The sequence below is a fragment of the Actinia tenebrosa genome, unplaced genomic scaffold (assembly GCF_029948245.1).
Source record: "Actinia tenebrosa isolate PJP-AT-01 unplaced genomic scaffold, QUT_ActTen_1.0 PGA_scaffold0__85_contigs__length_37466705, whole genome shotgun sequence".
In the NCBI taxonomy this organism is placed as follows: domain Eukaryota; kingdom Metazoa; phylum Cnidaria; class Anthozoa; order Actiniaria; family Actiniidae; genus Actinia; species Actinia tenebrosa.
In genome coordinates, this window is record NW_028292569.1 from 1,191,549 (window position 1) to 1,214,932 (window position 23,384).

The window sequence follows — 23,384 nt, forward strand, 5'->3', positions numbered from 1 at the left end:
TGCTGCGAGTAAGTAGAAGATAATATCAAAATATGTTTATTGTATGTGAAAACAATAGGTACATCAGCATTTGTCACCATAATAGGAGATTATTTTTTGCCCAGTGGGCAATCGGTGTGAGATATTACGTGCGTCAAAAATGCCCGACTGTTTTGTTTCGTTTGCCTCAATGGGCGAGAACCAGCGAGCTCTGTTTCAGGCAGAAAGTTGAGTGACAACCTCTCGGTATCTGGGATAGTTTGTATTTTAAGTGCACTCAAGTACATGGTGTCTCCTTCCGTAAAGATCTGATCTACGGTTGTGGCAGTCTAGTGTTCGATTGGCAAAGTCTGAGCACATAACAGCGCTGAAAAACTCATGAAAGATCATGTTGTCTTCCTCGTGAAATGTCGCTAAATCGTTCATGACCTTGATAAATGCTTCCAGCAATAAATAAGTTTGTGTTTGACATAATTAGAGTACGAAAAAGAAGGCTTACTTCAATTTATCTTTAACTAGACGCCCTTATTGGCGTTTACTCGGGCTACCTATGTCGAAAACAAAGAAGGTGAGAAAGTAGTAGAAGTGTGAAAGTAAAGGAGCGCAATCGGAGAGGATGTGTTTATGTTGGTCAACCCCGAAAAAATGAGAGGGTCTCGCGGGAACCGTTGTTGCCAGGCGGTTTGCTTGGTAAAAAAGATAAAAGAATATTGAGCATTTTGTAGGGCTAATGCTTTGGCATTTTCGCTTCCTGATCCAAATGCTTCACGATTGATAGCAGATGGTAGTGGTATCTTACTTGACTGTTAGATCTCAGGCGTGAAAGGTTCTTTTCTCTTTTTGCAGTGTTCATAGATTTATGCTGTTCTGCTTGTTGAGACAAACGTTGTTTCTTAAGGGCAGGATTCATGTTTGCATAGCTTAATTTGCATTTCTTAGCATTAACCTTTTTTTGTGCATTTGATTTGTGTTTCCTTATGATACCTTGTCTTGCAGTGTTAGTAGTATAGGGAATGGGGGTTCCAGCGCAATCTCAACACGGGGCAAGACCCGTGTCAAAAATCCACCTACGGACGACCCCCACTCCAAGTGTGGTTGAGGGCAACAGCGCACTTAAATATGTTAGTCTATATATGGAGTGCGAAGATTGTAAAGAGTTTGCTTATGATTTCTGTGTAAAGTGCTTGAAACCCAAGTTTGTACCTACTAAGCCAAATAAGTATATTTGTTGTGGTAAAAAAATGCAAATAGAAGACGACACGTCAGCACAGTGTTACGAGTGTGGTAAGAATATTCGTAATGCCGTACCAAATGCTACCAGAGAGCAGTATTACGCCAATGGAGGTCGTAAGAAGACCCCATACAAAAGAATAAAATACTTCAGGGACTGGATGAGTCATATCCAAGGTTTACATCCGATATATTTAAGCGACGAAGTAAAGAAGAAAATCATAGACCACTTAGAAGAGCCAACCCCGCAAAGTCTACGGAAGACATTGAAAAAATTAAAACTAGGGAAATATTACAAAGCTATTCCCTATCTTTTGTCTGAAATTACCGGCAAGTCTATTCCTGAGGTTTCTGATATGACAAAAGCCGAGTGGATGTTTTGTCGGCTGGATAAGGATATTCCTTATTACCCTGACGTAATCTATGAAATATTTTACAAAATTGACCCCAACCACCCCCTGTTAGGATGGATTCCAAGAAGATAGTGGACGATTACGTCATATGTTTTCAGCCAATCAAAACCTTCACAATTTTCCTTCACATTTGTGAAAACGTTTCACATTTGTGAAATAGATTTGTGAAACTAATTTGCATATGAACCAGACAGCCGGCGTTCAATATGCAAATAAAATCCTGTTTTGTTTTTTTCAAAGCAGATGTTTACTGAGCAAGCTTTCTTTGAAGCTCTTCTTTCGCTTCTTGGTAGATCTTTTTGCGAGATTCCTCGGAAAGATCTTTTACGACTGTTTTTTTATTCCTTATGTCCGACTTTAATTTCTCATATTTGTCTTCTTCGGCCAGAATAAGCGAGAATTCTACGTCGTCTATCTTTCTGTCACGCAGAGCCTTTGAGACAAGATCGGTAATTGTATTTACTTTAGCCCTTGACAGAGCTATTGTCGTGTCATGCTTGGATATTTTGCTTGACAACTGTTTCATAATGCCCGTAGCAACAGCAGAAATAATACCACAGGCTGCCCCAACGCCGGCCAAAGGAACTCCAACGATTATTCCCGGCCCAGTAAGCGAAGTAGCAACGCCGGAGCCCGTTAACACAACAGATATAGACCCCAAAGTTATCGAAATCTTATGTAGCGTACTCCGGGCTCTGACGTACTTTTTTCGGACTTTTTCGTAGTGTTTTGCCTGCCCTTCCAAGTAAGCCAAGATTAAGTTCGCTTTATTCAGACGAAAGTTTTCGGCGTTTAGTTCGTTAGGTGTAGTATAGGGAACATCTGGGTACAACTTAGGTGCTGATGGTATAACATCCATTATATATACTAATGTACGACGCTTTTGGGAATGATATACAGGAGCAGCCACATCACGACAACCGGGATTACTGGAATTGGAGAGCATTTAGGAAGATGTTTCCGCATGCAGACCCTAGTAAGTTCGAAAGAAGGCCCGATGGTATTTACTATAACGGCTCTAGGATGTACAGCAATGCGGACTTGGAGCCAAAGCATCCTAAGATTTTACAACCAAAACCCGAGCATAAAGAAAGGCAACCTAATTTTCCAGAGAATCTATTGCCGGCAACCCAGAATTACCCATTTTACAACAACAAAGGTGGAGCGAATGACTTTGCTAAGATGGTTACCTCCTTAGAAATCCCCGTGGGTCCTACGACTTTCAAGACAAAGGTCAGAGACATCTTTAGAGAAACTGCCATGAAACATACCTCAGGGAAAGAATCCAGAGAATGGTTATCAGGTCCCAACATGCGGTATTGGCCACAGCAGTTAAACTTTGCTGTCTGGGCTGCTACTAAAGGATGTGGTATAGCCTCGGATATGTTCCATATTCCTTTCCTGCGATTTCATGTTGCTTTTACTATTCGTAGGATATTGTTTGAGTTAGGAGCGCCGCTTCCTAGTGACACTATCTTTAACCCGAAGGATAACAAATATGACAAAGTCGCATGGGAGCGATTAAGGAATGAGTTTAAGCTTACCAACCCCGATTTTCGTAACAAAGAGGGTACCGCCCATGGTTTAGGAGAGACTTACACCTATGCTTCGTATGTTGGTGCCAGCATAGAAACGCCGGGCATGGGGTATCCTAGCTCTTACGAATTCTTGGACTTAGGAGGCAGCGGAACGAAGGGTAATTTAATTTACTACATAGAAAGCAAAGAAAAGTATCCTTGGGCGCCTTTCTTTGCCGCAAAGGGCATTGGACTGAAAAACCTAGCAAGGATTAATCGAAGCATCGAAGCCTTTGTTTACTGCATTCTAGGGGCCCAGGTTAGCACTCGCAGCCCCATCGTAGATGCCTCCGGTGCGTCACAGGAAACGCAACAAGTATTCCTTGTCCTCTTCGAAAGCGCTGTTATCGAGAATGAGATCTCTAAGTCGGTGCAGAGATATCAACTTGCAGTGCAGCAGTCTAAAGTGCGACTGGATTACGCTTTGTCACCTGGTTGTTGGTTAATGCCAAGTAATTTGGTTATTAACGCCAATTCCGTCGTGGGTTATAACAACAAACTTCAGCGAGCAACCAAGGATATGAAGTTTGGGGTGAATGACGTGAACTCTGACACTCTTAGAAGCATCCCCCATTTCGTGGAGAAGCCTAAGAAGGAGCACGTAGAAAAGCCCGCACCAAAGAACGTAAAGAAGAAGCCCAAAAAGAAGGTCCTGCCTGCGATACCTGAGGAATATGACCATAACTTACTAAAAGCCGGCTTAGCCGCCGCGGGTGTTGGTCTGAGCTATTATATATGGCGATGAACAACCCCTACGTAGCTGGAGTAGATTGTGTCTATACGACTTACGCAGGCGAGAAAAAATACACCCAGGCATCTTGGGTTGATGTTACGGGCATGTCCGTGAATTTGAACTACTCGGGAAAGAAGTTAATCCTTTGTAGTATTTGCATTGGCACGAGTAGTCACGCCAACGTCGGCTTTAGGTTCCTGGATGAGAATGGCATACTGCAGCCTATGCGCGCGAAGACGAACAACAGGGAGCCTGCGCATTTCTCCGTAGAGCCCAACCCCGGCAGCGCCGAAAATCTATCGGTTTGGACTTTCCACATGGTCGCCGATTGCCATGGGAAGGTAAAGCTGCAAATGCGCGTAGATGACACCGGGAGCGTTTGCATAAATAGCATAGAAAATCAGAGAGATACGGTTTATAATCACAAGACCATTAGCACTCTTACGGTGGTGAGCCTTTAGATATATGAACCCACACGCGAAGGAAGATTGGTTTCTACATTTTTTGGAGGAGAAGGACTACTTAGAACAGCATTGGCATGACACCGGGCTGTGGGTGAAGGTTGGGGGCCTGGGATTGATCATGTGTACCATTAGCATTTCGACGGGGTATTCGTGTAATGTCGGGTTTAGGATCGTTGATGAGAATGACCGCCCATTACTACCCTACAGAAAAAAAGATAATAATAGGAACCCAGCTCATTTCTCGTCGGAACCCCCACCGCCGACTGTAGAAGACTTAACGCCGGTAACTTTTCACATGATAGCCAATTGTCAATATGCGAAGCTTCAGGTTCTTCCCAACGACGTTGCCTACCTTCGGATAAATGCCGCCCCGGCAAAAAATCCTCCAACGGATGCTACTTGGAATCATAAGCCCATTAGCACCATGAGCGTGCTGCCGCTAGTTCCGCATTATCAAGGCGGCGCGAATACCATCTTTACTTATCCCCAGTCGAGGACGCCTCGGATGCCTGACGACGATAAGCCACCAGTAATACACAAGGATAAGATCAACCCCTCATCTTCTTCAGGAGTACCACTCCAATAGCTACTACGAGGATCCAAATGTTATTCCCCACGAACTTCAACAGTTCTCCGCCGGTCCTAAGTACCAGGCTAAGGACGCTACCCAGCAGCCCAGGAAGACCGGCTGCCATTTTTTTTCCTAAGTCCGTTAGTCCACTGCCTAATTTCTTTACGCCTGCACCCGTAGCCTTAAGCGTGCTAAGGATAACTCCTACTACGCTCGAAATAGCGACCGCGAATGCCAGCGGAATACCATACTTCAAAAGGGCTCTTTTTATCTTTTCCTTGGTGGTAAGCCCCAGCTCTTTTTCCAGGTTTTCCTTTTGAGCCCGCAATTCCGCAAGGCGTATTTCGAGCGTATCTACTTCCTTTTGGGCTGCCTCCCTTTCCTCTTCGGGGCGAGCTTGGTCCGCAATTACTTCTTGCTGCCGCTCTATTTGCCGCTCTATAGAATACATCAACTATACCCATGTGTAGTCGGTGGGAAAGGGGCATGTCCCATAATACATTGCGGGATATATATTATGACACCCCCAGCTGGAACTACAACTGTATTATGCAAATCCAGAAAATATCCTTACCATCCCAATTGAGAGTGTTTCGAATTTTGACGGGGGGGGGGAGGGTCTGAGAGGGGTATATCATGTTGTTCCAAAAAAATATTCATACCTCCCCCATGGATGGAGATTGGAATTTCCAAGGGTTGGAGAGGGTCTGGGGGGGGGGGGGGGGGTTAGTGTGTAGTACCAGAAAATATCCATACTTCCCTAATGGAGGGGGATTGGAATTTCCCTGGGGTGGGGCGTTCGAGAGGATTGAATATTTTAGTAATTCCCTTGTGGAACTATCCTCGGGAACCCAGGGGTAAATTTCTGTCGCTCGTTTCTCGCTACCAGAAGGGTATTTCCCGAGGATATTGTGTTGTCCTCTTTCGTTTTGAGGTATGGGTTTCCTGTGGTAGTTCCAGCTTATCACGGTCACACACGCGGAAGTCAGATAAAAGTGAAGACGGTTTGCGAACAAAAACAGTTATGTTAGTATTAGTATTTACTAATTTAATATCACCAGGTAAGAAATACTTTACATACTAACCTTAGCTTAAGATACCATCTTTTTTTTTTGAAATATCGCAAGTTTACAAAAAAATTTAATGGGGGTATTTCCTATCATTAATATTTAAACTAGCTGTTGCATATGTTAATGCAAATGAAGTGCTGCGAGTAAGTAGAAGATAATATCAAAATATGTTTATTGTATGTGAAAACAATAGGTACATCAGCATTTGTCACCATAATAGGAGATTATTTTTTGCCCAGTGGGCAATCGGTGTGAGATATTACGTGCGTCAAAAATGCCCGACTGTTTTGTTTCGTTTGCCTCAATGGGCGAGAACCAGCGAGCTCTGTTTCAGGCAGAAAGTTGAGTGACAACCTCTCGGTATCTGGGATAGTTTGTATTTTAAGTGCACTCAAGTACATGGTGTCTCCTTCCGTAAAGATCTGATCTACGGTTGTGGCAGTCTAGTGTTCGATTGGCAAAGTCTGAGCACATAACAGCGCTGAAAAACTCATGAAAGATCATGTTGTCTTCCTCGTGAAATGTCGCTAAATCGTTCATGACCTTGATAAATGCTTCCAGCAATAAATAAGTTTGTGTTTGACATAATTAGAGTACGAAAAAGAAGGCTTACTTCAATTTATCTTTAACTAGACGCCCTTATTGGCGTTTACTCGGGCTACCTATGTCGAAAACAAAGAAGGTGAGAAAGTAGTAGAAGTGTGAAAGTAAAGGAGCGCAATCGGAGAGGATGTGTTTATGTTGGTCAACCCCGAAAAAATGAGAGGGTCTCGCGGGAACCGTTGTTGCCAGGCGGTTTGCTTGGTAAAAAAGATAAAAGAATATTGAGCATTTTGTAGGGCTAATGCTTTGGCATTTTCGCTTCCTGATCCAAATGCTTCACGATTGATAGCAGATGGTAGTGGTATCTTACTTGACTGTTAGATCTCAGGCGTGAAAGGTTCTTTTCTCTTTTTGCAGTGTTCATAGATTTATGCTGTTCTGCTTGTTGAGACAAACGTTGTTTCTTAAGGGCAGGATTCATGTTTGCATAGCTTAATTTGCATTTCTTAGCATTAACCTTTTTTTGTGCATTTGATTTGTGTTTCCTTATGATACCTTGTCTTGCAGTGTTAGTAGTATAGGGAATGGGGGTTCCAGCGCAATCTCAACACGGGGCAAGACCCGTGTCAAAAATCCACCTACGGACGACCCCCACTCCAAGTGTGGTTGAGGGCAACAGCGCACTTAAATATGTTAGTCTATATATGGAGTGCGAAGATTGTAAAGAGTTTGCTTATGATTTCTGTGTAAAGTGCTTGAAACCCAAGTTTGTACCTACTAAGCCAAATAAGTATATTTGTTGTGGTAAAAAAATGCAAATAGAAGACGACACGTCAGCACAGTGTTACGAGTGTGGTAAGAATATTCGTAATGCCGTACCAAATGCTACCAGAGAGCAGTATTACGCCAATGGAGGTCGTAAGAAGACCCCATACAAAAGAATAAAATACTTCAGGGACTGGATGAGTCATATCCAAGGTTTACATCCGATATATTTAAGCGACGAAGTAAAGAAGAAAATCATAGACCACTTAGAAGAGCCAACCCCGCAAAGTCTACGGAAGACATTGAAAAAATTAAAACTAGGGAAATATTACAAAGCTATTCCCTATCTTTTGTCTGAAATTACCGGCAAGTCTATTCCTGAGGTTTCTGATATGACAAAAGCCGAGTGGATGTTTTGTCGGCTGGATAAGGATATTCCTTATTACCCTGACGTAATCTATGAAATATTTTACAAAATTGACCCCAACCACCCCCTGTTAGGATGGATTCCAAGAAGATAGTGGACGATTACGTCATATGTTTTCAGCCAATCAAAACCTTCACAATTTTCCTTCACATTTGTGAAAACGTTTCACATTTGTGAAATAGATTTGTGAAACTAATTTGCATATGAACCAGACAGCCGGCGTTCAATATGCAAATAAAATCCTGTTTTGTTTTTTTCAAAGCAGATGTTTACTGAGCAAGCTTTCTTTGAAGCTCTTCTTTCGCTTCTTGGTAGATCTTTTTGCGAGATTCCTCGGAAAGATCTTTTACGACTGTTTTTTTATTCCTTATGTCCGACTTTAATTTCTCATATTTGTCTTCTTCGGCCAGAATAAGCGAGAATTCTACGTCGTCTATCTTTCTGTCACGCAGAGCCTTTGAGACAAGATCGGTAATTGTATTTACTTTAGCCCTTGACAGAGCTATTGTCGTGTCATGCTTGGATATTTTGCTTGACAACTGTTTCATAATGCCCGTAGCAACAGCAGAAATAATACCACAGGCTGCCCCAACGCCGGCCAAAGGAACTCCAACGATTATTCCCGGCCCAGTAAGCGAAGTAGCAACGCCGGAGCCCGTTAACACAACAGATATAGACCCCAAAGTTATCGAAATCTTATGTAGCGTACTCCGGGCTCTGACGTACTTTTTTCGGACTTTTTCGTAGTGTTTTGCCTGCCCTTCCAAGTAAGCCAAGATTAAGTTCGCTTTATTCAGACGAAAGTTTTCGGCGTTTAGTTCGTTAGGTGTAGTATAGGGAACATCTGGGTACAACTTAGGTGCTGATGGTATAACATCCATTATATATACTAATGTACGACGCTTTTGGGAATGATATACAGGAGCAGCCACATCACGACAACCGGGATTACTGGAATTGGAGAGCATTTAGGAAGATGTTTCCGCATGCAGACCCTAGTAAGTTCGAAAGAAGGCCCGATGGTATTTACTATAACGGCTCTAGGATGTACAGCAATGCGGACTTGGAGCCAAAGCATCCTAAGATTTTACAACCAAAACCCGAGCATAAAGAAAGGCAACCTAATTTTCCAGAGAATCTATTGCCGGCAACCCAGAATTACCCATTTTACAACAACAAAGGTGGAGCGAATGACTTTGCTAAGATGGTTACCTCCTTAGAAATCCCCGTGGGTCCTACGACTTTCAAGACAAAGGTCAGAGACATCTTTAGAGAAACTGCCATGAAACATACCTCAGGGAAAGAATCCAGAGAATGGTTATCAGGTCCCAACATGCGGTATTGGCCACAGCAGTTAAACTTTGCTGTCTGGGCTGCTACTAAAGGATGTGGTATAGCCTCGGATATGTTCCATATTCCTTTCCTGCGATTTCATGTTGCTTTTACTATTCGTAGGATATTGTTTGAGTTAGGAGCGCCGCTTCCTAGTGACACTATCTTTAACCCGAAGGATAACAAATATGACAAAGTCGCATGGGAGCGATTAAGGAATGAGTTTAAGCTTACCAACCCCGATTTTCGTAACAAAGAGGGTACCGCCCATGGTTTAGGAGAGACTTACACCTATGCTTCGTATGTTGGTGCCAGCATAGAAACGCCGGGCATGGGGTATCCTAGCTCTTACGAATTCTTGGACTTAGGAGGCAGCGGAACGAAGGGTAATTTAATTTACTACATAGAAAGCAAAGAAAAGTATCCTTGGGCGCCTTTCTTTGCCGCAAAGGGCATTGGACTGAAAAACCTAGCAAGGATTAATCGAAGCATCGAAGCCTTTGTTTACTGCATTCTAGGGGCCCAGGTTAGCACTCGCAGCCCCATCGTAGATGCCTCCGGTGCGTCACAGGAAACGCAACAAGTATTCCTTGTCCTCTTCGAAAGCGCTGTTATCGAGAATGAGATCTCTAAGTCGGTGCAGAGATATCAACTTGCAGTGCAGCAGTCTAAAGTGCGACTGGATTACGCTTTGTCACCTGGTTGTTGGTTAATGCCAAGTAATTTGGTTATTAACGCCAATTCCGTCGTGGGTTATAACAACAAACTTCAGCGAGCAACCAAGGATATGAAGTTTGGGGTGAATGACGTGAACTCTGACACTCTTAGAAGCATCCCCCATTTCGTGGAGAAGCCTAAGAAGGAGCACGTAGAAAAGCCCGCACCAAAGAACGTAAAGAAGAAGCCCAAAAAGAAGGTCCTGCCTGCGATACCTGAGGAATATGACCATAACTTACTAAAAGCCGGCTTAGCCGCCGCGGGTGTTGGTCTGAGCTATTATATATGGCGATGAACAACCCCTACGTAGCTGGAGTAGATTGTGTCTATACGACTTACGCAGGCGAGAAAAAATACACCCAGGCATCTTGGGTTGATGTTACGGGCATGTCCGTGAATTTGAACTACTCGGGAAAGAAGTTAATCCTTTGTAGTATTTGCATTGGCACGAGTAGTCACGCCAACGTCGGCTTTAGGTTCCTGGATGAGAATGGCATACTGCAGCCTATGCGCGCGAAGACGAACAACAGGGAGCCTGCGCATTTCTCCGTAGAGCCCAACCCCGGCAGCGCCGAAAATCTATCGGTTTGGACTTTCCACATGGTCGCCGATTGCCATGGGAAGGTAAAGCTGCAAATGCGCGTAGATGACACCGGGAGCGTTTGCATAAATAGCATAGAAAATCAGAGAGATACGGTTTATAATCACAAGACCATTAGCACTCTTACGGTGGTGAGCCTTTAGATATATGAACCCACACGCGAAGGAAGATTGGTTTCTACATTTTTTGGAGGAGAAGGACTACTTAGAACAGCATTGGCATGACACCGGGCTGTGGGTGAAGGTTGGGGGCCTGGGATTGATCATGTGTACCATTAGCATTTCGACGGGGTATTCGTGTAATGTCGGGTTTAGGATCGTTGATGAGAATGACCGCCCATTACTACCCTACAGAAAAAAAGATAATAATAGGAACCCAGCTCATTTCTCGTCGGAACCCCCACCGCCGACTGTAGAAGACTTAACGCCGGTAACTTTTCACATGATAGCCAATTGTCAATATGCGAAGCTTCAGGTTCTTCCCAACGACGTTGCCTACCTTCGGATAAATGCCGCCCCGGCAAAAAATCCTCCAACGGATGCTACTTGGAATCATAAGCCCATTAGCACCATGAGCGTGCTGCCGCTAGTTCCGCATTATCAAGGCGGCGCGAATACCATCTTTACTTATCCCCAGTCGAGGACGCCTCGGATGCCTGACGACGATAAGCCACCAGTAATACACAAGGATAAGATCAACCCCTCATCTTCTTCAGGAGTACCACTCCAATAGCTACTACGAGGATCCAAATGTTATTCCCCACGAACTTCAACAGTTCTCCGCCGGTCCTAAGTACCAGGCTAAGGACGCTACCCAGCAGCCCAGGAAGACCGGCTGCCATTTTTTTTCCTAAGTCCGTTAGTCCACTGCCTAATTTCTTTACGCCTGCACCCGTAGCCTTAAGCGTGCTAAGGATAACTCCTACTACGCTCGAAATAGCGACCGCGAATGCCAGCGGAATACCATACTTCAAAAGGGCTCTTTTTATCTTTTCCTTGGTGGTAAGCCCCAGCTCTTTTTCCAGGTTTTCCTTTTGAGCCCGCAATTCCGCAAGGCGTATTTCGAGCGTATCTACTTCCTTTTGGGCTGCCTCCCTTTCCTCTTCGGGGCGAGCTTGGTCCGCAATTACTTCTTGCTGCCGCTCTATTTGCCCCTCCAGGTCCTCAATGGCCTGATCTCTTTGCCGGATTTGTTCCTCCTTGGTGTTAATTTCAGCCATTAACCGTCGCCGTTCCACTAAAGAGCCGGCTATGGTGGTTTGTAGGTTATCGGTATCGTCTTTAATTAGATCCAACTCCTGCAGGGCGAGGTTAAGAGCCCTTTGAGTTTGATTTCTTTCACGTCGAATTCGGGTTCTTTGGTCTACCAGCTCCCTTATTTCTTGATTTTTAAATTCGACCTCCCTCCTATGCGCGTCGGCAAGCCGCTGGTTTTGCTTCATGTATTCCTCCTCCCTTTCTTCCAACGTTTCCCGCAGTGCTTCCACTGAGGCGCCAGAGCTTTGGGCTTCTCCTAAGTCCTCCCGTGCTTTGTCTAATTCGCGCAGGGCCTGATCCACCTGATTTCCTATTTCTTTTATTCTTTCATCTTGATGGGCGGACTTCTTTTCAGCATCGGCAAGTAGCTGACCTTGCTTTGCATATTCTACATCTTTTTCTCTTAACTCCCTTTGCAGATCCGCGGCACGTTTTTCCGCGTTGGTCCTTTCGGTTAAGTTGTGCAGCCTTTCTAACAGGCTTCTAGTAGCACGCTGAAAGCCTCTTAATCTCAAGACGTCACCCCTAACGTTGCCCTCCTCATCAAAGAGGTTTTGCGGTTTTGTCCAGCGGTCTTTGTCGGGAAATCTTAAGTCTTGGACGCTTATGAGGACTTTGTTTCCCTTTTCCGTGAGCTTTACGTCGTCAGCATCAAAGTTGTCGTAGCGCAGCTCTAGCTCCCGCGCTGCCCACACTACGGTTTCCCGCGCGGCTGCTTCCGGCTCGCCCATGTTTTGAAGCTCTATGTGCTCACGCGGAAACGTGTACTCGCGTGCTTTGGGATGTCTTAGGGCCTTTGCAATCCTATCCCTTAGGGAATCGTCGACTTGTTGGGTGGGAAGCAGCGGTTCTTCATCACCGTCGTTAATGTCAGCCTGACCTTCCTCAGTGGTGGGATCGAAGTCGGGGTCTGTTCCTTCTACTTCCATTATATATGATAAGCTCAAAGTTAAATCCCAACGTATTACCTAAGCAGGTTGGCGGACTGAAAGCAGAACGCACCTTTCACCGGGTCACCTTTACCCCCAGCAGCGCTAAGCCAGGGGAAACCCTGTACGTAGGCGTGCCCCGCCTAACGGATAACCTAGTCTTAGTTCCTGGCACCTTGGCTTTGAGGTTTGACCTAGCGGTGCAGTCAAGCCCCACAGATGAAAGGATTATCGTTAACAACGTGGGTCGCAACATCGTTTCTAAGATGCGCGTAAAGTTCGCCGGGGAATCCTTGCTGGACTTAAATAGGTACGATCTGTATACCACGTACGAAGACTTATGGTTGACGGCCTTTGACCGCGCGCAAAGGATAGAACAAGGAATTGGTAGTGTCATCCTACGTAAGGTACGCACACCTACGAAAACGCAACCTACTGACGGCAGCGGAGAAACCGCAGTGGCAGACGCAAAGCGAATAAAGACCGCCTATGGTAGCAAGTATGTCATACCATTAGACTTTGAAGTGATTACGAATCACGGTGTGTATTACCCAAGACAGTTATCCGAGCTACAGTTTGAAGTAACTTTAGCAGATGCTAATAACATCATTGGTGGGCTGACCACTGCACTTACCACAACAACCCCATACTCTATTACCAACTTAGAGCTACAGTATGAGACCGTGTACAGCGAAGAGCTGGCCCGTAGCGCTGGCATGGAATACAGCTCCGGAAAGGCATTCCTTTACGACCACGTAGTGATGTATAAGACGTTCAGCTTCCTGGATAAGACGGATGAGGTTATTAACCAAAGCATTAACCTCCCCCGAAGAAGTATTACGGGGCTAATGCTGGTGTTTGCCAAACCCTACGAAGCCGGCAAGCGCAACTCCGAAGCCTTTCACAACCCCAACATTACTAACGTCGGCGTGAATATCAACGGCGTTCCAAACAAGGTTTACTCCCAGGGAATAAAGCCCGCAGACGTGTACAGGGAGGCAATGCGCAAGTTTGGCGACCAAATTAGCCCTGAGGAATTCTTTAATGATAAGTATGCGCTGTGGATTGACATGCGCACCATCAACGACGAAGACCTACATGGTCAGGGTTTACGTCTAGTAAATACGCAGGATGGCATAACATTGGAGATCAAGCGCACCAAGAACGCCGGTGCGAGTGACGGCGACAAAATAAACTGCTACGTCTTCGTCGTGTCTGACGCGCAACTGAGCGTGGAAATGAATCAGCTAAAGAGCGTTGCATATTAATGTTAAAATATTTCTTAAATATACAATGCTTCGCGTATTTGAAAACAACGACACCAAACTGCAATGCATAGTGCAAGGCGAAACTTTGTACTTCAAAGCAAAGGAGGTGGCTTTGGCGTTGGGCTATGAGCGCCCTAGAGATGCAATTAGAGCACACGTATCTGAGAAATACCAGAAAAAATGGGTTGATCTACAAGGGGCTGCGAATCACCGCTCCTTTACTACGCAACCAAATGCCGTGTTTATATCCGAACCTGGTTTGTACGAACTGATATTTAGCTCCAAACTACCCAAAGCTGTGGAGTTTCGTGATTGGGTCTTTGAGGAAGTCCTACCCGCGCTAAAGAAAACGGGTAAATATGCAATAGAAAGGCGGTTTGGCGGCCCAAACAAGTTAGTATTCAAGATTGAAAATGAAGCCGACCTACACGCGAAGGTCGTCGACTACACACGTAGGTTTTACCCCGATTTCATCATAGCGCCGGGTCTTGGCGAACTTCAAGATTCAGACAGCAAGCGAATAACCTGCTGGCGAAAAGGCTACCAAGCCGGTCAACCCGACCTTTTAATCCTAAATGCGCATAAGAAATACCGCGGGTTGTGTATTGAGTTGAAAACCCCAAAAGGAAACGGCGTCTTATCCGCGAAGCAATCTAAGAAAATCTCACAGCTTGACGTAAATGGTTACCTAACGATGGTTAGCAACGATTACGACATCATCTGCCGTGCCCTGATGGATTACGCGGATGGCATTCGTATTCCCTGTAAGGGCTGTGTAAAGCGGTTTAAGATTGACTGTCTGTAACCATCGAGCAAAACGTGGCAAACTTCGAAAAATCGATTTCGCTCATACTTTCAAGTTAGTTAGGGTAATGTATCCTAAGAATCGCTGTATAGTTGGTTTGATCAAATAACGCTTTATTATGGAGAAAAATGGAATTTTTCAAACACTCCCGAAAACGCCGTTCGCGACAGTAAATTTTGACTCAACTTTCGCGGCTGCTGGACAAAAAATAAGCAACACTGGGAATTAAAACAACCCATATTCTTGAAGAACAATCTATTGAGTACGATATGCGTGACTTTGGGATCAATTGTACAATTTTAAGATAACAAAATAATTTTATTTGCTAGACGTGTGTTTAGAGTATCGAAAAGTAGGTCTTACAAAAATATTCATTCTGAAACTGCTTAACCTCTCAGTCGCGTGAAACTTCGCTGGTTGATTATTCAGATGTTGATCTTTCTAGTGATGTAAAGAAATCTTTGGGCAAATGATTGTGTGTCACGCAGTATGTCTTCAAACTTTGGTGAAATTACTCATTTCTGACCTCTGGCCGCTTTCTATAACAGACAAGATACTAGTGTTTATAAGTAAAATATAAACTCAAAAACAAGCCTAAAACACTTTTATAGCCTTAAATAATGTAGCTGTTTAAGAATTCTTACCTGGCAAACTCTGAAACCTGGATTTTTATGAATGTTTTTAGACACAACATCGATCTGGTTTCTTTCATTACCGACTCGAACTTGTCAACGGCCGAGTGCCACAGGGAGCCCAACCTTTCTTGTTGTGGTGCAAAACACAGGAAACCCAGATTGATTAAAAAATCGTTTTAATTTGTTTTAATGATGATGCAAACACACACAATAAAAAATTTCACAACTATTCCAGTAACACTTACTGAATTACATGATAATCTATAATATGAATGACTAATAAAGAGGGGGAAAACCTGCAGTAGAACCTTACTAATGGTAACAGTTCTAAATTGATTTTAAAGAAGTTGAACCGTATACACTACATGCAATTTTTCTGCTCGGCGTGTCATCATAAATGATCACCGGCCTCTAAGGTTCATAATTAGTACCGAACAAATGTATGTGACAGAGGCACCCACGATTCTATTGGAGTAGATGCAGAACATGAAAATCTTTGGAAAGTTTTTACGCATCCTTCTTCGGAACAGGTGAACAGCGTGTCATCATCGGTATCGCTGTTTTCCTTGCTGGAATCTGTAGTGGTCTTTGGTTTGTATTTCCTACTTTGTCTAGGTATGATAACGCAGAAATCTGGAACCTGGTCATCAGAATACTCCATCTTCCTAAGGGTGGGTAAGGCTAGAGCTGACGATTTCTTCGTTGTTTCAAATTTCGTGTTGGGTATCTTTTTTCCTTTTCCAACGCCGTATGCTCTCCAAACCACAATGTTACGCTTTTTGAAGATAACATCATTGTCAAGGCTTACGCCTTGCTCGATGGTTACAGACAGTCACTCTTTAATACTCCATTTTACAGTTCCATTCAGTGACCACGAATAATAGTCTCTAGCCGAGGCTGGAGTTTCCGCGCATAGCAAAACTATAGTTTATCATGCGCGGTAACTCCAGCCTCGGCTAGGAACTATTATTCGTGATCACTGAATGGAACTATAAAGAGGAGTATTGGGGCTTGGTTTAATTAGTTTTGGTGAAAGTACTTGAAAATATGTAGGACTCAAGATAAATATAATTTGCATCCAAAGCAAAAATTTTGAAACAACGAAGAAATCGTCAGCTCTAGCCTTACCCACCCTTAGGAAGATGGAGTATTCTGATGACCAGGTTCCAGATTTCTGCGTTATCATACCTAGACAAAGTAGGAAATACAAACCAAAGACCACTACAGATTCCAGCAAGGAAAACAGCGATACCGATGATGACACGCTGTTCACCTGTTCCGAAGAAGGATGCGTAAAAACTTTCCAAAGATTTTCATGTTCTGCATCTACTCCAATAGAATCGTGGGTGCCTCTGTCACATACATTTGTTCGGTACTAATTATGAACCTTAGAGGCCGGTGATCATTTATGATGACACGCCGAGCAGAAAAATTGCATGTAGTGTATACGGTTCAACTTCTTTAAAATCAATTTAGAACTGTTACCATTAGTAAGGTTCTACTGCAGGTTTTCCCCCTCTTTATTAGTCATTCATATTATAGATTATCATGTAATTCAGTAAGTGTTACTGGAATAGTTGTGAAATTTTTTATTGTGTGTGTTTGCATCATCATTAAAACAAATTAAAACGATTTTTTAATCAATCTGGGTTTCCTGTGTTTTGCACCACAACAAGAAAGGTTGGGCTCCCTGTGGCACTCGGCCGTTGACAAGTTCGAGTCGGTAATGAAAGAAACCAGATCGATGTTGTGTCTAAAAACATTCATAAAAATCCAGGTTTCAGAGTTTGCCAGGTAAGAATTCTTAAACAGCTACATTATTTAAGGCTATAAAAGTGTTTTAGGCTTGTTTTTGAGTTTATATTTTACTTATAAACACTAGTATCTTGTCTGTTATAGAAAGCGGCCAGAGGTCAGAAATGAGTAATTTCACCAAAGTTTGAAGACATACTGCGTGACACACAATCATTTGCCCAAAGATTTCTTTACATCACTAGAAAGATCAACATCTGAATAATCAACCAGCGAAGTTTCACGCGACTGAGAGGTTAAGCAGTTTCAGAATGAATATTTTTGTAAGACCTACTTTTTGATACTCTAAACACACGTCTAGCGAATAAAATTATTTTGTTATCTTAAAATTGTACAATTGATCCCAAAGTCACGCATATCGTACTCAATAGATTGTTCTTCAAGAATATGGGTTGTTTTAATTCCCAGTGTTGCTTATTTTTTGTCCAGCAGCCGCGAAAGTTGAGTCAAAATTTACTGTCGCGAACGGCGTTTTCGGGAGTGTTTGAAAAATTCCATTTTTCTCCATAATAAAGCGTTATTTGATCAAACCAACTATACAGCGATTCTTAGGATACATTACCCTAACTAACTTGAAAGTATGAGCGAAATCGATTTTTCGAAGTTTGCCACGGATTTTGAATTTTGCTTGATCGTTACAGACAGTCACTCTTAAGTCCTACGCCACTTTGAAAACGCACCTAAAGATATTCCATAGGTATAATGAAGCTCAGCTTGACTCACTGGCGTGATCTTGTCCACGGTAAAGCATACGAAATAAAAAATTACGTCGTCTTCGAAGACATCGACCGTTTACGGTTAGTCCTCAAAGACTTAGAAGGTAAGGAATATTCCCTTTGGGCGCCGGATTGCGTGCGGTACGTAATTCAGGGCGAGGAATTCACCCACTTACGCAGCTATGGTAAGGTAAATGGCCGATGGAAGTAAGACATTGAAAGAAGAGTCACTCCATCTCCTCTTTGTAGTTAAGCGCGTCTGCTAAAGTCCGCTGCGCTTTAGGATCCGCGGAGCACCAATGCCCCACAAAGGATCCTTCGGAGAATACCCTGTCGCAATGAAGGCAGGTGTATTTTTTACGCGGCTTACGAGGGGTAATGCAGTCGGCAGGTAGTTCGCAAGTAATACAGTCCATATATTGAAAGGGCGATTAGAATGCCTCCCAGAAAGGCAGCTGCGTAGGCTAGCATATACCTTTAAAAGGGGTCCTTATATTTATTAATGTATCTTCTTTTCTTCTTAATAAAGAATCAAGGGATATTAATAAATATAAGAGTGTGTTTTGAGACTCTTTGCGCAAACTAAGGACGCCTTTTCCTTACCTCCATGTTTTGAGCATGCCAATCATCAAAACGATCCAAGTACTCCTTAAAACCGCGGGGACGATGCTGCGGGCACAAGCACTGCCAGATATGATCATCTCCTTTCCTTAAGCCGCCACACGCGTCACAGGGCGCACTCCAATACTCTGCGTTCTCCCAGCGCGTACCTTCGGCGCGGTCGAACTCCGTAAAGCGTTGGTCTATTTCTTTCTTACGAAGAGTTAACTTCCTTATGGTTTCCGCTGGGCAACATCTCGCTGCGATATCACCATGCTCCTCGCATACGACATCCAAATCATAATTACCACGACATCTATGTTGATGCCATGCGTCCGTGAGACCTTCATCGCAGCGCGCACACACATCCTTTAAACACACCCTATTTTCTTGGTGGTATTGCAACATTTGGGGCGTGCTAAAGAGCCGATTGCAATCAGCACAGCGTCTTTCCTTAGACTTCAAACACACCCTTCCTTCCACGTGATATCGCAGCGCCTGTTTGCTGCTAAACTGCCGGCTGCAAGTGCCACAGGTGGTGACGTTATCCACCTCTTTAAAACATACCTTCTTTTTTTGGTGATATTGCAAAGCCTGTTTGCTACTGAACTCCCTGTCGCAATCCTTACACTTCATTATATAATAAGAATTTATTAACCCTTATAAGGGATACTTAATAAAGTCCTGCACGCTTTCTTTTGCCCAACCGGCCATCGTCAAAAGCGCACCAAACCTCTCCGCGCGCTTCAGACCGCACATTTCATCATACAATTCCTGCACGCGCTCCCGCAGCCGATCGATCTCCTCCCTTTGCATTTCTATGGTGTCTCTTTTATCTTTTGCGTCGCCGGCAATCCTTCTTACTGCGTCCACTGGGTCCATCGTATATATAATGGATCCGAACCATATTCCCTGCAATGCTCTGATAGTAGGACCCACCGGCTGCGGAAAGATCCAATTCGTCGTGGAGCAGCTATTAGGACCCTTTAGATACCGCTTCGACTACATCGTGCTGCTTTGCCCCACCTACGTGAACAACCGCACCTGGACGGGTATAGGAGTGAACGATGACGACTTCTTCGTAGATATCTTAGACCCTAACGAGTTATCCAGCCATTTGAAGTTCTGGCACAAACAATTCCCTAAAGATACGCAGACGCTCCTCATATTGGATGACATTGCCTGTGGGGACGACGTAAAAAGACGCACTTCCGAGCTCGTTAAACTCGCCTTCAGCGGTAGGCATGACAATATCAGCGTTTGGTTGCTTTCCCAGCAGCTTACCAGCGTCTCTAAGCCTTTTAGGGAAAACATAGGCTCTCTCGTAGTATTTTATACTCCGAGCCGTAGTGATCTGGAAACCATTCTCTCTGACTACGGCGGTGAGATATCCAAGGAACAGTTACACGAATACATGCGGCATTTAAAGACGCACCAACATTCCAAGATGATCTTCTCTTTGAGGTTTCCGTATTCCATTAACATATATGGACATTGAGCAGCTCTTAGATGAAGTCCCCACACAGTTAGACGAAAGTAACCTTAAGGAACAACTCAACATCCTTGTGTCTTCTGGGAAGTGCAAAGAAATGATAGGCAAGGAACTTACCCATGAGCAAGTTAATAAGCTGTCGGAAGAGGAGGTTAAGAAGTTCCATAAGAGGTATGAGGCTGCCCTTGCAAGTAAGACCACGGACGCCGTAGCAGACTCAGCCATTAAGCTGGCCACCAAGCTTCTCGGACTTGCACTGCCCATAGACGACGTGGAGCAACTGCGGAAGGACATAAGTGAGGACTATGTCATCGCCCAAGAACTTAAGATAACCTGCGGGTGGTTGTCTTTGAAGTGCGGTAAGTTAATGGCAGTCGCCTCTGCGGCTTTGCACGTAGCTCAGCACGTCGACTTGAAGGAGGTACTAGGTTCCTTTGGAACATCTTGGAAGGACTTCAAGAAGGACAGAGACGTTGAAAAGGTCTTCCAGGCAGCACTTGCTGAGGTACCTGATCAAGTCGCCTCAAGTACTTAGTCAAGTCGTTGTCAAGTCACCTCAAGTACTTAGTCAAGTCGTTGTCAAGTCACCTCAAGTACTTAGTCAAGTCGTTGTCAAGTCATTGCCAAGTCATTGTCAAGTCGTCATCAAGTAACTTGTCAAGTCCTTCAAGTCCCTTAATATAAGATGAGTGGCACCGAAGAACAACCAGAAAAGGCTCCCGTAGAAGATACCAAGATTACCAAGGCTAAATCTCCGGGCAGAGTCGCTGCCGGAAAGAAGCTCGCGGAGATGAACAGGAAGAACAAAGCCAAAAAAGAAGAAAAGGTGGAGGAAAAAGAAGAGGAATCCTTTATTAATCCGGGATACGTCATTGGCGCGTTAGGAGTCGCTATAGCAGCAGGCAGCCTCTACTTACAATGGCGGGCAACGAAAAAGGTAGAACCACCAACGTATCGCGCACCTGTGGAACCGGCTGTTAGAAAAAGTAAGATCCCTGAAATGGAGTAATAACCTTCTCGCTCTGTAATATAATGTCAACCGCGTTATTGAAAACTGTTGAAGAAGCAGCTATCATTACTTCCATCGTTGCGGGTATTGGTTGGGTAGGTAAGAAAGTGCTCAAAGAAGACTTTACTGAAGACCCAAGCAAGAGCTTCGCTAATTTTGCTAAGATGACCGCTGCCGTTGGCGGGGCTATCATGGTAAAGGATTACCTACGGAAGGAAAAGTACCTACCTACGACGTAACTCGTGAAAATCCCTGTGATTTTCTAATATATAATGGCTAGCGTGGTCGCAGGTGGAGTTATTGCAGCCTTAGCATTCACTGGAGCTAATTATGGTGGTCAATATTTGGATAGATTAGTTAGAGGTGATCGCAGCGGAGATTTGGCCGCCGAAAGGAAGAGACACGACTTAGCGCTGGAGAAATATCAGCGAGACGTTGCAGCTTGGAATGAAAAAAGACAAGCTTACAGGGATTGGTTGGATAAGAATTACCAAGACAAGATGCAGGCAGACAAGAACTTCGAAAATACAGACTACGCCTTTAAGCTCTATGCGCAAGCACACCCCGACTTTAGAATGAAAAAGCCTCAGTTCAAGAATTACTACCAGCCTTCTAAGAAACAAAAAGACAATGAGCTGGTCTTCGTAGGAGTCGCAGGGCTGGCAGGAGGCGTAGCTTTGGCGTATCTGCTCTAACGAAGGAAACTGTGTTTCCTGAAATATATGATCGTCTTTTTGGAAAGCGACAAGAATAACTTTACCACTTATTTGAATCCCCCCATCAAAGCCCATAAGGTTAGGCTGGTTAGTTGCTCTTTGTACAATTCTTGGTATAATTTAGTCAATGCCTTGGTCACTGAGCATAAAGGCGGCGGCAATTATCAAGGCGTATTGCTGCCCGATGGACATTACACACCAATCACCCTTGCTAAGGAATTAGCAAAACACGGTTATACGCTCACCACAGGATTGCCGCACGAAATGACCCTCAAACATAATATGCCAAACTATTCAGTAACTTTTGGAAAGTCTGACCCATTGGGATCTTTATTATGTGCCTCGGGCAAGACAATTACCGACACAGCCATACCTGTGAAATGGAAAGTCGCATCCTCTTACGAAGTCTATTGCGACTTGGTCCATAGTTACAACAATGGAGAAAAGTCTTCTCTTATGTCCAAGTTTCTGCCCAAAGGTAATCCATTTGACCCAGTAGAATATATACACTCCCATTTCTTTGAGCTATGACTTGTCTAATTTGGTAGAAAGCATAAACATCACCATTAAGGTGGACGGAGAGACGGTGGATTTCAACGGACGCAAGATCAATCTTGTTTTGGAATTCATATAATGGGCCGCGTAGAGGACAAACTCAAGAGGATTTACTATGGGCCCGAAGGTTATTGGAAAGGGGCGTCAGCTATCAAGAAACTCGCGACCGCGGCCAGGGTATCAGAAGAAACGGCTAAGAACTGGCTAAGAAAACAAACCCTCTGGCAGGTTTATCTTCCCGTGCCGAAGTACATTCCCAGGCCCAGCTTTACCGTAAATACCCCTAATGAAGTTCATCAGGCAGATTTGCTTTTCTTACCGCACGACAAGGTGAGAAAGAAGACCTATAGGTACGCTTTGACCGTAGTCGATATCGCAAGCAGATATAAGGACGCCGAACCCATAACCAGCAAGGATTCTGGGGAAGTCGCAGAAGCCCTAGGTAGGATTTATAAGCGCGTCTTGAAATGGCCTAAGCTGCTGCAAGTGGATGCGGGGACAGAGTTCATGGGCGTGGTTACTAAGACCCTGAAAGACCACGACACTAAGATTAGGAGAGCTGAAGCTGAGTACCACAGGGGTCAGAGCATCGTCGAAAGATTCAATAAGACCTTGGCCGAGCGTCTCTTTGGGTACCAGTATTGGAAAGAGCTGGAAGATCCCTCCAAACGCAACAGGGAATGGACACAGCGGCTCCCCCAGGTCGTCGCGGCTTTGAACAACGAGGCGGCCAGGGCTACGGGAATAAAACCCAAGGATGCCATAAAAAAGAAACACGTGGAACACAAGTCCTACGTCAGAAGTTCGAGGGCGGTCTTCCCCCATGAAAAAAAATTAGGTAATGTCACAGTCCGATATCTCTACGGACCGGGTGAATTAGAAGGAGGATCCAAAAGAGCTACGGATCCTAATTGGTCTTTGGAAACTTACCAGATCCGAAGCGTAATAGCTAAGAAGGGTCAGCCCATCTTGTATTATCTTCACGATGGCCCCACACGTGGGTTCGTCATGGAAGAACTGCTTATCGTGTGATGTCCGAATGCTATCGTATGCACTCCGTCATCACACATCCATCGCTTACCGTCAAATGCAGACAGTGACACCTTCTCCTGCGTGACGTTATGTATCTGATGACCATAGCTGCGCAGGCTGTTCATCTTATGCCGCTG

General features: G+C 44.3%; 1 protein-coding gene across 1 annotated transcript in view; it reads left to right on the forward strand.

Moving 5' to 3' along the window:
- Nucleotides 1–5,925: 5,925 nt before the first annotated feature.
- LOC116295195 (alpha-protein kinase 1) overlaps nucleotides 5,926–23,384 on the forward strand; it is a 32,715-nt gene continuing 15,256 nt past the window's right edge. The window contains exon 1 of the mRNA XM_089026138.1: nucleotides 5,926–6,028. The gene's annotated coding sequence lies outside the window, so the exon portion shown is untranslated. The remainder of the gene's footprint in view (nucleotides 6,029–23,384) is intronic.